Genomic DNA, 13,187 nt, shown 5'->3' on the forward strand with positions numbered 1-13,187 from the left:
TCAACCTAAATTAAGAATTTTTACCTTACCCATATTTGGTTTTCAACTCTATTCTTGCACTGGCCAACGCGAAAAATCTTATCAGGTGCCGCGAAACCAAAGGGAATGGGCTAGTATTCTTGATAAAATAGTAAACAGAATTCAGCTAACTCACAATACTTGACAATAGAAATAAAAGTAAAAGGTGGCTCAATGTTTTAAAAATGAGTTTTTATTCATTATTTAAAATAACGAATAAAATAACGAATAAATTATTCGCAAGCAATTCGTGAATAAGTTATCTGCGAATAATTATATTACGGATAAAATTTTATTCGAATAATTATCTAAATAACAATTTATTCGAATAATGCCCAACTCTGATAGGTAGTACATTGAGAATATTTTTCTAGTGCAGCCGTTGGAGTTGTTTTCAGTGTTCCTGTTGTACACAATAGTGAGATATGTTCTTCCTTTCTGTTGCGGTTTAGCGCACCATAGAGTAATATTGGCCTCACTAGCACCAATGCATTAGGTCAGGGGATAAACTCCAAGTAATATCCATCATCTGTTTGCATGCTTAGAATGCAACACTCGTTTTAGGTCAAGATGAAAAAAATCATACTTAGAATTTTCAAATAACCCTCAAAAATTGTAATTTAGATAAAAAAAAACTGTGCAAGTTGAATATCCGGATAATTCGCCCTAGCATTTTTTTTCTCTCCTTCGTCTCCGTGTTTGTCTTCCTGTTCGTGATCGCCTTCGCTGTATCCACTTTTGTGTTCTTCGCCGCCGTCGTAATTGTATTCGACTTAATAATAATAATAATAGATTAGCGCTCACAAATAAATGTGTTACTCTTTGGCCGAGCTTCCCCTCTGACTCCGAACGGGGATTGTATTTTTATGAGAAGCTGGTTTTTCATAGCAGAAATACACGGAGGTTTGCCATTGCCAGTCGAGGGGCGATCGCTATTCGAAAAAATTTTTTTATATTTTTTAATTTTTTTTCAATGTTGTCTTAGGTTTAGTTTTAATCTTATTAATAGTCCTTAACCTTAAGAGTGTCACATATGTATCTACTTTTCATGATATTTATTTAAAAACACCAGAAGCGCCAACTATCGCATTCGGCGTTCAACAGATCGGTTGTGGCATGGACTGTGTGGCCTGGCGCGCCATCCTGCTGAAACCAAAGGTCGTCCAAGTCTATGTCTTCAATTTCCGACCACAAAAAATCCCTTATTATGCCTCTTCTTATCGTGTACCCAAACTGAGATGCGATAAAGAAGCGGATGTTAGGTAGTGTGCCTTCAAAATCTGATTCAATTGTAACCTTGTAAGCGAATAATGCGAGGTCTGTGCAAAATACGCATCAGACTGGTGGGTGAAATGTTGAGTTTTGAGATCGATGACGTGTCGATGCTCCAGGACTGAGTCACACAATATCGGCTACGGCAGCAACATTACTGTCAGTGCGCACCGTACGACGGCGAAGACCGTGAGTGTTGTCCACTAGCATTAACGAATTTGTTGCACAAATTTATCTACTACAATATCTAGACCACAATAGAGTCAGAGTTACGCAGGTCTCTCTCGGCGTTGAAGCGTTTATTGTCGTCTAAATAATGCCGGGTCCAGTGGTGCTTGTGTGTATTTTTGAAGCTCTTCCTTTAGTTCGTAGAGCTTCATCTGACGTGATGACAGTGACCATTGTCAGTTTGAAGACCTTGGTGATATAATCTACTTCTCGATGCTTGGTTTTGTCTGCCGAAGCATGAATAGTGAATCATCGAATAAAGCAGCTTGCGCATCGCTCCGGGTCCGACGAAGCATGATCACCGAACGAAACTTCCACTCTGTCATCGCGCTTCGGGGGATGGGACAATGACCTTACAGTTGACGAAAGATTTCTCACGCCAGAGGCGAAGTTGCAAGTCCTCCGGCGCTCTTCTCACTTCATTTGCAACTGATGCGGGTATTCCCGGGGTCGACCTGGCGTCGGTGATCATTTCATTTTGGCCTCATGGACACATCAATTTTGTAGTGGATCAGCCAGCTATTGTTGAAAAGTTTTTAAAACTGCTGCACAGAATTGAATTTCTGTGCAAAAAACGCATTGAAATTCAAGATAGAAAACTATCAACTGATTAACCAAAATATTGTAAGATGTTTTACCATTCATAATTCATTGGCATATACTGTATTTACAAACATCTTTTCGCATGTAGGTACAGTGCCGAAGAGAAGTATTGGCACAGTGAATTTTTCGCAATATATGCAAAGTTCTTTATTCTAATTTATTTTCGATCATTTTTTATAAAAATATTGTTCATTTTACACCAGAAAACATAATAAAATCTCTAAACTTTGTGCAAAACTCAGGAAAATTCATTAAATTTGCACACTAATTTGCAACTTTTTGTTCAGATTTTTTAGAAAAATTCACTTTGCCAATACTTTTGTTCGTCACTGTACATAATGTATAGTAACTACTTGAGAGACACTTTTGCTCTTCACAATAATTTTTCATGTTCCCGCCAGAAGAGTGGCGTCAGTGGCGCTCAGTTCATTTTCCTGGCACTATAAGCGCCTAACCACCACAAGCGGCTAAGAGCGAAGCAACATGTGTTTCTTATTATACCTGGTACGACAAATGGAGCGAAGCCACCACAGAAACAGCCGGTTGTAGTGGAAAACAAAATCACAGAGCATAAATAAAATACTGGAAGAGAAAGAATTTTTATATTTTTGCCAGTTGCTAATTTTTTTTTTTTTTTCTTTAATACTTTAATTATTTGTACGTTTAAAAATTGTTAATTGTATTGCTGGGCGTTCATGCCATGCCAATGAACTGGGCAAATAGGGAGATTATAGCGTTGGGTGATGAAAGAAGGTAAATGAAAAAGTAATTTGATGAGTGCCCTATTTTAAGTGGAAAATTAAAATAAGTACATATGTACATTAGGGTGGTCCTTAAATGTGGGAAACAAATTTTTACATTAGATTTCACTTTAGGTGTGGGGAACAGGTGTCAAAGTTCAGATTACCCTATTAAGATGTCGTAACTGACTCCAATCGGGACCAAAATTTATATGTGATATATTCGACTATGGTAGAATCGATTTTGGGTATTAGATGAAAAAAAAAGAAATTTAATTTTTTGAGTCTCTATAGAGGAATCAGAACTTTAGACCTTGTGCGACACGCCTTGACCAAGATTTCTAAAGTTAACCATCTCCAATCAGGACCAACATTTATATGTGATATCTATGACCGTGGTATTACCGATTGAGCAGGTGAGACTGAAGTCTTTCATTTGATTTTTAAAGACCACCCTAATGTGCATACATACATATGTATCTGTAAACATTGCAAAGTTACGCATTGGAAACAATCGTTTATTGTTGTTGTTGGCATAGAAAAAACTTACGACAAACCCTCTGAGGGTTTGACAAATTTTTGCTCGTGTTTAGATATCTTCTACTTCAGGTGCTAAGCTATGGACAGAAAACAATATTGTCGACTTCCTCGTGTTCTATAGTACGAAGCCTTGTTGTTTAATGAAATTAATGTTTACGGTGTAATATTTTTTAAGCAGTAACGGATTTGCAGTCCTGTTCGCCCTAGGCCCTAAAGTACTAGCCGCCCCTATCTCAGGCTCCCATTATTTAGGTACTATAATATATCTATTAATTCACCTTTTTGCCGACTTTTATCGAAATATATTATCGATAAATAACAACGATCTCTGCATTTCTTGCGGCTAACATTTGTCGTTTTACACCAGAGCTGGCTAAATTTTTGCACTTGCTTATAGAGTTCTGCCAGCGCTGGGCATGGCTGTTTTCTACCTTGTCGTTGAACTACAGATGATAGGACTGCGTTTGACCATTCATTACCATTCTCATCGCAGCCCAATATACGTAAAGCATATATAGACGGCAGCGTTAATCCGGATAAACCCAATTCGGAATTATTTCGAGAATTAACTTCAGTTGATCCGGTCCTACAGCTAATCCTCAAAATTAATGCGGATCAGAGGAATTTTTTTTTGACAACACTGGCCAAAAAGCAAACAAAAAAACTACGCGACGGTTGGACCAAGCTCGATTGAAGCGATTGGGAATAATTTTTATATTTTATTTTATTAGATTTACACAATGTATTTTACTGCTTTTGTTTAATTTTATTTCGTCATATTTATTTTATTAAGAGATAATTAAAATTTTTGGAGTTAAATTTTATTAAAAAAGTGTCAGGGTAGGATTTTCGTCGCGTCGTTAATCCGGATCCACGTTGCTATCTGCCTATGCTTTTACTGGCATTCTACCTGTTGTTGGCGGGAGTACACACACATATGCGAAGTGCGATATCCACGTTTGGGTAAACGGTTTGAAGGCCTTCATCTCTTAGCCATCCCAACACACTGATATCACTCTTGCAATACTCTTTTTTTTATACTGCACTGGACACGAAAGTGGAGACTTTCTTCGGAAAAAATATCTTCGAAGTCTGTAAAAAAAACCCGTTTGTGAAGCTTTGGCCTTTTATTTAACTTTTGACGTACTTAATTTCGTAAGGTTGGTAATAAAATAAAATTTATTATAAAAGTCCTTAAACCTGGGTGTTTGGGTCGTGCGTGTCTTGTTACCGTCAGTACATTTTTATGCCGCATTGGTCGCCCTAGGCCAGGGCCTTAGGGCAAACCCGACACTGTTCTTAAGGATGCGTACTTTAAAAAATTATGTACAACTGCGGTCAAAAAAGGAGCAGTGAGAAGAACTATACATTAGGGTGGTCCTTAAAAATGTCAACATCATGGGACACACCTTAATTTTGTTCTATGTGGAAAATTAAGACATCCACGAAAGTTTGTAAAATAAAAGAGAAAAAACATTGGGGTCGCTACTAGGGTTTGAAATTTTGACCAGCTATAACTTAGCGTTTTTATGAACTTATATGAATTAGTTTCAATAATACTTATGTCAAATTTATCAGATTTCAGGTAAATTTTTTTTTCGATTTATTTGCAATTAAGAAAATTAAAATTTTGCAAACCCTGGTTGCGACACCTAAAAATCATTCTGAAGGAGAAATTCTGCCTTCATAAGGACTCTGACTACCTTCAGCGATACTGAGTTGTATTTTTTAAATTTTATTTAAGAAAAACACAAATTTAATAACACAGGCTTACAAATCAAAAAGTTTCAGCACATTGAACATCTCATTTAATAAACCTGAAAATTCATATATATGGGGTTTTCGATTCGCTGAAACCGAATCCGATGTCCGTTAAAGTTATCCAATAAAGAAAAAAATCAATAATGTGGATCCCTTGATTCTTCAAGGTCATCTTGAGGTCATGATAAGATCATCTCAAGGTCAAATTCAGAAGAATTGTCAGACCGTTGAATAACATATGGATATAGAGGTTTGGTTCAATATGCAAAAATATTTTTGTGTAATAATTTTTTTAGTTTAATTTTTTGACTGGAAAATAACCGTTATTTATCGAGTTTTATTTTTTTGCTTATAAAATAAAACTTAATTTGCGGGTTTCTTTTTGTCGTGCAACTGCTAGATATAAATATGAAAATAATGATGGTAATGGCAATGGTATTGATAAAAGTAGTTGTTAGGGTAATGGTTATGCTAAAGTTAATCATTATGACAAAGGTAAAGGTAATGCTAATCGTAATCGTAATTGTAATTGTAAGTGCCCTCGTCGTCTTCGTGTTAACCTTCGTATTCAACTTCGTATTCGTGATCGCCTTCGTATGCATTCGTGTTGGCCTTCGGCTTCGCCGTCGTTTTCGTATTCGTCTTTATCTTGGTTTTTGTCTCAATTTTAGTTTTAGATCTTAACCGTAAGAATGTCACATATGTATGTACCTACTTTTGATGACATTTATTTGACGATTTTTAGTTCATTACCGCTCCATAAGGAAAACAAAAAAAGTTTTATTTTCTAAACAAAAAAAAAACAAGACATAACGATTATTTTTCGAGCAAAAAATTTAGCTCAGTAAATATGCATTAAAAATATTTTTTTTTTAGTAAAACTTATTTCTATTACAGTTGTTTTCTCTAATTCGCTTTTTTCCAAGAAATGCGCGATTTTTATTGAAAATTTTCGCATGCGCCGCTTTTTTAATACCAACCAATACTTCGATAACTAATGAAAATTTTTTATAAAAAATCGCGGCGCTTTTTCTATAAAAATCGATAAGTCGATAAATAATTCAAATTTTTATTAAAATCAATACTTTTCCTGCGATGCTTTCTTTATGTAAAACAGTATTTCAATATAAAATGAAAATTTTCAATAAAAAAACCCGCGACTTTTTTTTTACTATTTTCATCATCTGGCAGCACCAACATTCCGAAACTTCTATGTAATCAATGAAATTTGTATGGTGAATTGTGCAACTTTAACAGTTAATAACTTTTTAAATAGAAGAATCTGAAAAAGCTGCTTCTTTTCTTGTTTTTTTTTCAAATTTGCACCGAATTTAAGGAAATTTTCCCCAATGGTTTTGATAACTTAATAACAATAATAGATTGGCACTTACGTTAGTGTTTGGCCGAGCTTCTCCTACGATTTGTGACGTGCACCATGATGTTGTCACACAAAGAGGAGGGACCTACAGTTTTACGCCGCCTCCGAACGGCGATTACATTTTTTTTAGTTGTGTTTAAATGGTAGAAATTCACTCGGAAGGTTTTCATTGTCTGCCGAGGGGCGACCGCTTAGAAAAAAAGCTTTATTTTGTTTGAGTTGGTCTGAAACTGGGCTCGATCTCAGGCCGTGCGGTATGGTAGTGCGCACTTCTGACCACTAAACCACACCGGCCGCCTTACTGGCATTTTTTTTTCTTCCATACGATTATTGAAAAAAAAAATCAAATAAAACCAAAAACTAAGGCGGAAATTAATAAAAAAAACTCTAAGAGGTATTCTCGAAATCTTGCAAAGCCCGCAACATGGGATTTGCAAGACTTCGAAAATACCCCTATGCTTTTTCAAAATTCGAATTTAACTAAATTATACATAACTCCTAAGACGAAGATAAAGCGAAGACGAACACGAACACGAATATCAGTTCATATACGGGACCTAAGTTAATATTAAAAGTAATAAAGAGTTTCGCAGTATTAAACGAAATAATAACAAGTAAGAAAGTCTAAGTTCGGGCGGAGCCGAACATTAAATACCCGGCGCAAGTATTAAATATATGTTTTCCACCTTTCCGAAAGCTACCACTACATGATAAGCCGGGGTGTATACATTTTAAGTAAATTAGCGTCCTCAAATTTCGAAATATTGCAGTTTCAAGCATATCTGAAATTTACCGTTATATGAAAAGCGGCCTCAATTTTAGTCCGATTTCAACAATTTTCAACGGTTTCCTTTTATGTGGCAAGCACAATAACCATACCGAGCTTGGTACAAATTGCTAGAACGGTTAGCGAGATACATATATGTGATCACAAGTGGGCGGTGCTACGCCCATTTTCCAAAATTTTGTCATAAACGTATTTCTTGGTAAAGAATTGTTCCAATCATCAATTTTGAATAAATTAGCTTCAATATTTACTGATTTACCGAAGATTTTGTATTTCTCGAAATTACCGTTATATGGGATGTGGGCGTGGTTATTGTCCGATTTTAGAAATTTTCGGCCAGTTGGTATGCTGTACCAGGACCAACAACTGTGCCAAGTTTGGAAGAAATTGGTGTAGCGGTTACCAAGATATACACATGTAACCATAAGTGGGCGTGGCTACGCCCATTTGCCAAAATTTTGTAATATTCTTATTTTTCGTCTAAAACTCATTGCAAATATCAATTTTGAGTGAATTATCTTCAGTAGTTACTAAAATATCGCAGTTTTCGTTTTTCTGAAAATTACCGTTATATGGGAGGTAGGCGTGGTTATTGTCCGATTTTTAAAATTTTCAGCCATTTAGTAAGCTGTACTAAGGCCAACAACTGTGCCAAGTTTGGAAGAAATTGGTGCAGCGGTTACCAAGATATACACATGTAACCATAAGTGGGCGTGGCTACGCCCATTTTCCAAAAATTTATAATATTCATGTTTTCCGTCTGAAACTCATTGTAAGTATCAATTTTGAGTGAATTATCTTCAGTAGTTACTAAAATATCGCAGTTTTCGTATTTCTTAAAATTACCGTTATATGGGAGGTAGGCGTGGTTATTATCCGATTTCGCCCATTTTCAATACCATCCGTCCCACGCCCAAAAGAAGTTCACGTACCAAGTTTCGTTAAGATATCTCAATTTTTACTCGAGTTATCGTGTGCACAGACGGACGGACGGACGGACGGACGGACGGACGGACGGACGGACGGACAGACAGTCAGCGCTTAATCGATTTCTCTTTTCATTCTGATCATTTATGTATACATTTGTCTATATCTATCTCGATTCGTTTTGCCTGTTACAAACAACCGTTATGTGAACAAAGTTATAATACCCTTGTGCACAAGTGCGCTCGGGTATAAAAATGAATCGAAGTTGTGACCGCCGCCGCTGGTCAAATATTAACTCATAGAAGATACACGTCATGGCATATCTACATATATATACGATTTTTTGTCCAGGTCATCAGATCTGCACCGTTCGTTCGATTTTCACAATTTAAAGAGTTTGGGATGTAGATGTGCAATAAAAGGCGTGTTTTTTTTACACGCATACGTATCTGCGCTTAAAACATACTTTATGCGTGCTTATGAATACTATCGATAAAATCAGAATTACTTGTTTTTAAATGGAAATTTTCGAGGCTTCTTTTTTTACACATTAAGCGTAGATGTATATGTGTGTAAAAAAAACACGCCTAAATTTTACGATTTCGAAAAGAATTACCTCCTTTAAGAAAAATAAATAAAAATTATAGAGGCGCCATATGAAAGGAGTTTGAGAAGGTTGTAGTTGGTAAATATTTTGTAGGGGGTTGTCACCTGTTTGAAAAGATGAATTTGGTTTACTTTTACACAAGTTATGTGAAATATGAAAATACGGGTGCCAAGTGAAAGAGCATTAAGAAATATTTAGTTTGCACATTTAGAATGTTTGAAGAGGGTTGCCACGTGTTTAAAAAGTGATATTAAAATCATTTAACAAGTTGGTTGAATTATTAAAAGATGAGACGAGTCGAAGGACAGCCACATCTGGTATACTGACGGCTCAAAGACTGACCACGGCGTCGGAGCAGGAGTCTACGTTATACAACCCAGACTGCTCCTTTTCACCAGCATGGGGCAGGGTAACTCTGTCTTTCAGGCCAAGGTTCACGCCATTGAACTTTGTCTGAGGCAGTATGTAGAAAGTGGGGCAACCAAAAAACACATCTATATACACTCGGACAGCAGAGCGGCGCTCCTCGCTCTGAAAGCGCACGAGGTCACCTCAAAGCTGGTGTGGGATTGTCTTCAACTTTTAATACTGATCGCCTCAAGGAACCGGGTATACCTCATATGGGTACCGGGACACAGTGGAGTCATGGGCAATGAAGTGGCAGATATTCTCGCCAGGAAAGGGGCTGCACAGGGATTCATAGGCCCAGGACCCTTTACCGGTCTGCCATGGAGCTCCGTTATACGGAACTACTATATCTGGATGAAGAACGAAGCACAACATTACTGGACCAATACGTAAGGTAACAGACAGGCCAAGTCCTCCATTCCGGTTATATCAACAAGGAGGACCGAAGAACTCCTTCACCTCAGTAGGCATGAAGTAAGAATTGTTACAGGCTTTCTTACTGGCCACTGTAGGGTAATGAAACACTTGTCAACCTGTGCAGGTTGTGTAACGAAGAACATGAAACAGCAGAGCACATTATGTGCCACTGTGAAGCCCTTACCAGGACCAGACTTCGCTTTCTAGGATCACCGTACCTAGAAACACACGACCTAAATTGCATTCAGCCAAAGGACCTCGGGAGGTTTCTTAACAGTACGTGGATCAAAGATGACTTGTAGTTTAATAGAGGTTTGTTACAATAGATCGTTTCGGTCGCGGTAACTAGGTGACTTGCTCCCTCCTCTAAATCGAATCTAATCAGTCGTAATGGGTTTGTAAAGGCTTTATTTATAAATTATATTTATGGGCGTTGTCACATGTTTAAAAGTTCAAATTTAAATTAAGTCATCAGTTAATTAAAACATGTATCAGTTCAAAGAGACTTATGAAAGCTTTAGTTTGAAAATATTTTTGATTACGTATACGAAAAGTAGTTTTTTGTGAATGTCATTCGATTTGCACCCTTTTTTCGAGTTTCAAAAATATGAGGGGAAATTAAAGACATGGGCCTTTAGATGTACGGTAAGGTTTTAGTTTTTGAAGTAAGAAACTCAGAAACGGTTGCATGGATTTAGAGGAAATATTACACTCGGATCGCTTATAACTCTAACATTTGAAATAGTTTTAAGTGTTTTGAAACTCCATTTTGGGCATTTTAACGCCATGCGGGTTCAATAGTACATATTTATTAGCTGATTGCTAATCTATACATAGTATAAAGGAAAGTCGGGATTCTTTGTACGCGGTAATCTCGAAAACGACTGAATGGATTTTGACGTGATGTTCTCTTATATTCTTTGTATCGATAGGAGAGTGATATTTTTTATTTAGAATTTTAATGGGGTTGCCAACTGTCTAAAAAACAAAAGATGACGTGTTAAATGAAAGGCCTTTAGAAAATCACTAATGTTTTACTTTTTTGAATAAGGTTGCCATCTGTTACTAAAATTACTATATTCAATAATAATAAGCGTAGACATCAGTTCTGCATCGCCATTGTCAAACGAAAAGACTTAGCCTCTACATGTGCAATAATGTATTATTTTTCTGAATAGGGTTGCCACCTTTTTAAAAGTAAAAAGATTTTCGCCGTTCGTTGGATTACAAAGTAAGATACCAAATGAAAGGGCATGGTCTTTGCATGTACGAGAGCTTTCATTTTTTGAATAGGGTTGCCACCTAATTAAAAATTACCATCTTTTTCTATATCTAATTTTTTTAAGTATGATCTGTTTCGATAGGAATATTATCTTTAGTACTGTAAATTCCTATAAGATTGCCACCTTTCTAAATTATTATATGATCCGCGGTGTTCGTTGGATTACGGGAAATGAGGTGTCAAATAAAAGAGCTCTGATTTTAGATGTTCAATAATATATTACTTTTTGAGTCGGGTTGCCACTTTTTAAAAATGAGAAGATCTTCACCGTTTGTTGGACTTTAAACTGAGGTACCAAGTGACAGGATATTGTTTTCAATGTGGTTGCCACGTATTTAAAAATTATTTATGTAAAATACGCGAGGGCATTCTTTTGTTAATGACATTAAATTTGCACACTTAATTTAATTTAAAAAAATTAGGGCTGTTCATTAGATTACAAGAAATGAGGTGTCAAATGAAAGAGCTTGGTCTCCAGATGCGCAATTAGATATTATTTTTTTTGTAGGGTTGCAACCTGTTTAGTTGTCAATCACATTTTATTTGATATTTACACATTTAGGGGCTGTGGCTCTGACGTCTTGCTGACGTCGCCAAGATTGGTGTAGTATTTTGCAATATCTTTGCTAAGTGATTCACAATAGAGTTTTTTATCACATTTCAAAAAGACACATACCATTATCATTAAGTTAAATGAAACAAAAATAAAAGCAACGCTGGTGCCAAGCCTATAAATATGCCAAGTTGCTCCCAGACAACGTCGGGGTCGAAAGGGCTATGTTTGTTTTCAGATGACATGTTTAAATAGCACAAAATTTATTTTTCATTTCAATGCTTAGTGGAAATCCGGCATTATTGTGATTATGATAAGTAAAAAAATATCTCACACAAAGGATACAGATTAGTTATATCGTTTTCAGGTAGAATACTACCATTTTAGATTAGATATTTATTGTACGTGCATATGTAGTATGTATGTACGTATGTTTCTATGTACATATGTGCACTCACCTCCTTGCATATTTTTTTCCTCTTTGCTGCTGCAGCAATTTCAGCCAACGCAGCTGTTTTGTTTACAATATTCAGACTGCACTTTTGCCATTGATCGCAGCAACAGGTTTCGCCGGTATCTAAGTATGTAAAGTAAAGTAAACGCACACCGGAATGCATTCATAATTTGTATACCCAAGTGCGCTTGTGCACAAGGGTATTATGTATACATAACTTGGTTCCCATAAATATCGTTTGTAAGAGCCTAAAAAATGGGAGAGATATAGACATATGTATACTATACATTAATGCTAAAATAAAGAGAAAAGTCGTGTAAACAAAGTCTGTTTGTCCGTCCGTCCGTCCGTGTATACGATATCACGAACTTTAGCATTTAGGTTTCCTTTATCCAAGTTACATTGATTGGTATTGAAAATGGGCAAAATCGGACGGTAACTACGCCCACCTCCTATCTATATACATACATATAACGGTATTTTCGAAAAATGCAAAAACTAAAATATTATCGTAAATACTGTTGAAAATTGGTATGTGAAGTAGAATTTAAGCATAAAATAACACACTCATAAAAAAAAAAATTGGAAAATGGGCATTCCACCGCCCTCTTGTAATGCAATGCTATATCTAAGCATATCATCGCAAATGCTTGAAATAGGGTTAAAAAAAACAGCCTCAGAAAGGTAAAAAAACGTTATTTAATACGTGCGCCGGGTATTTAATATTCGGTTTTGCCCAAACTTAGACTTCTTTACTTGTTTAGCTTGTATTTGTGCTCTCATTTGAAAAAGAGGTTTTTGTGCCAAGTTGAAAAAGGACATACATGCATACATAAGTAAGCAGGTAAAGGTCAACATGCCGGAAAATCACACAGAGTAAAGCGTGTGCAATGTAATAATTGTATAAGTGAATACATACATATCTTCTAAATTGGCATGCCTGTCCAACGTTTTGGTTAAACTTATTTTTCGGGAAAATTTATACTTTTCTTCAATTTGCGTCTACTCTTTGAAATGTAAAGCTTTCTTAGCTTGTATTTAGTGTTGGAGAGCACTGATAGTTGGAGGAAAACTTTCTGACTGTCTGCATGATTATGCAGTGATACCTGAACTTGGCTTCCATCTCTCTCTATCTCTATCTCTATTTCTATCTCTATCTCTATCTCTATCTCTATCTCTATCTCTATCTCTATCTCTATCTCTATCTCTATC

At 36.1% G+C, this 13,187-nt stretch overlaps 1 protein-coding gene across 2 annotated transcripts in view; it reads right to left on the reverse strand.

The window, feature by feature from the left end:
* LOC118740354 (probable multidrug resistance-associated protein lethal(2)03659) overlaps positions 1-13,187 on the reverse strand; it is a 138,556-nt gene that overhangs the window by 40,087 nt on the left and 85,282 nt on the right. Inside the window, exon 2 of one of the 2 annotated variants that reach the window (XM_036471860.1) lies at positions 11,980-12,223. The exons of the other annotated variant lie outside the window; for it this stretch is intronic. The gene's annotated coding sequence lies outside the window, so the exon portion shown is untranslated. The remainder of the gene's footprint in view (positions 1-11,979; positions 12,224-13,187) is intronic. 2 annotated transcript variants of the gene reach the window in all.

The sequence above is a fragment of the Rhagoletis pomonella genome, unplaced genomic scaffold (assembly GCF_013731165.1).
Source record: "Rhagoletis pomonella isolate Grant_MI unplaced genomic scaffold, Rhpom_1.0 Rhpom_scaffold_00001, whole genome shotgun sequence".
NCBI lineage: Eukaryota > Metazoa > Arthropoda > Insecta > Diptera > Tephritidae > Rhagoletis > Rhagoletis pomonella.